A 2,597-nucleotide genomic window follows, 5' to 3' on the forward strand; every position below is an offset into this window, starting at 1 on the left:
CGTTGTGGTCGAGACAAATGCGGTTGCAAGTAATGACGCCAATGTGGTTGTAGATGTGGATATTGATAATGATACACCTTCATTCACGGATGGTTCAAAGTTGTTTGTTGGTCAAGAATTTCCAAACAGAGAAGCGATGAAAAAGGAGTTAAGTAGAATCAGTTTGGAAGCTTGCTTTGAATTTGAGACTGTAAAAAGTAGCCAAAAAGTGTAATAGTGTCTGATTGTAAGTGGAGAATCTGGACTTCAAAGATTAAGAATGATTCACATGCATTCTCCATTTGTACATGTGGTTTGACAGGGAGATGCAAGAGAATCCACGGAGCGAGTTCGGCTGTTGTTCGTGATATGTTGGTGGATAATTTCCAAGGTCATTCAGAGCCAATTGTACCAAAAGCGATGATGACTATGATGCACAATAGTATGAATGTTGATATATCATATTACAAGGCTTGGAGAGGAAAAGAACTAGCAAACAATGTTTTGAAAGGTGATCCTACGAAGAGTTTTACTGTATTGCCTTGTTATTTGCACATGGTTGAGAAGATGAATCGAGGAAGCATAACAGACATATTTGTCGACGACGAAAATCGATTCAAGTATATGTTTCTTGCTTTTGGTGCATCCGTCAGGGGATATCGAAGTATGCGGAAAGTTGTATCAATTGATGGTACGTGGTTGAAGGGCAAGTATAATGATGTTTTACTCATGGCATCGGCACAAGATGGAAATTATCACCAATATCCTTTGGCGTGGGGAATAGTAGATGTCGAGTGTACTTCTTCGTGGAGTTGGTTTTTAACGAAGTTGTTAGAAGCAGTACCAGACGAGGATGAACTGGTGATAATTTCAGACAGACATCAGAGAATCATTAATGCAGTTTCTAGTGTCTATAGAAATGCACATCATGGTCATTGTACGTGGCATTTATCTCAAAATTTGAAAACTAGATGCAAAAAGAAAGGTGCAACCAAAATGTTTCTGGGCATTGCAAAAATTTATAAGCATGTCGAGTTTGATATTGCATACAATGATTTTAGGAATAAATATTCTGAGGCCGCACAATATTTGGACGAGAGAGATTCAGTTGATCGATGGACTCGAGCATATTTTCCGAAGACCCGTTACAATATTATGACGACAAACGGGGTTGAGCCGATCAATGCTAGACTACTTGAAGAGAGGAAGCTTCCAATCATCGCACTTTTAGATTCTTTGCAGAAACTGGCCTCGTCTTGGTTTGCCTGATATCGCCACGAATCAATTGAGGCTAATACTATTCTGAACCCTGCCATCGAAGGGATTCTTCGTAGCAGGTTCACTGATGCCCGGGGAATGTAAGTTTTTGAATTAGGACATCTTGAGTTTGATGTTAGGAGCCGCGGACATTCGGCCATTGTGGACCTGAAATCAAAAAGATGCACATGTCGAGTTTTTGATATTGATAGAATACCTTGTGCTCATGCCATTGCAGCCAGTTGGTTAGCCAAGATTGAATATGATTTGTGTTCAGAATATTATTCTACGATGACATTGTTCATGGCTTATTCAGAGACTGTGTATCCAGTTCCCGATGAAAGTGAATGGCCACTTAACATTAATTTTCCAGTGGTATTGCCTCTTTTGTTAGAGAAGAGACTTGGCAGAAAAAAAACAAAAGAGATTTCCTTCGGTTGGTGAAATCAGCAAAAAGATAGAAGCACATCATTTGAGTCGACCCAAAGCAATATTGGTCGACCCTGAAGGCGGATCAAATTGGTCGACCATTTTGGTTTTGGGTCGATCCTTTTGGTCGACCCAGAAGGCGGATCAAATTCGTAGACCATTTTGGTTTTGGGTCGATCCATATATTATATGTTATATTGTGAAATTGAGAATCTTATGTTAAAAAATGTAACATAATTGTGAAATTACGATTAATATATTAAAAATTGTAACATAATTGTGACATTATGATTCATATGTTCTATTGTGAAATTGTGAATCTTATATAACAAAATGTAACGTAATTGTGAAATTATGATTCATATATTAAAATTTGTAACATAATTGTGACATTATGATTCATATGTTATATTGTGAAATTGAGAATCTTATGTTAAAAAATGTAACATATTTGTGAAATTATGATTCATATATTAAAAATTGTAACATAATTGTGACATTATGATTCATATGTTATATTGTGAAATTGAGAATCTTATGTTAAAAAATGTAACATATTTGTGAATTTATGATTTATATATTAAAAATTGTAACATAATTGTGAAATTATGATTCATATGTTATATTGTGCAATTGAGAATCTTATGTTAAAAATGTAACATAATTGTGACATTATGATTCATATATTAAAAATTGTAACATAATTGTGACATTATGATTCATATGTTATAAAACCCTAAACCTCAAACTTCAAATGAACATGGCCCACAACAACATGATCGACCCAGAACAACATGATCGACCACAAAGGAATCTGGTCGACCACGAATGAATCTGGTCGACCAAAATCACCAGGGTCGACCGAAAATGTACATGGTCGACCCAAAAGCAAGCATATCGACCACAATCTTTTTCGAACCAAATCAAATTCG

This window comes from Primulina tabacum, chromosome 5, assembly GCF_025594145.1.
Source record: "Primulina tabacum isolate GXHZ01 chromosome 5, ASM2559414v2, whole genome shotgun sequence".
NCBI classification, from domain to species: domain Eukaryota; kingdom Viridiplantae; phylum Streptophyta; class Magnoliopsida; order Lamiales; family Gesneriaceae; genus Primulina; species Primulina tabacum.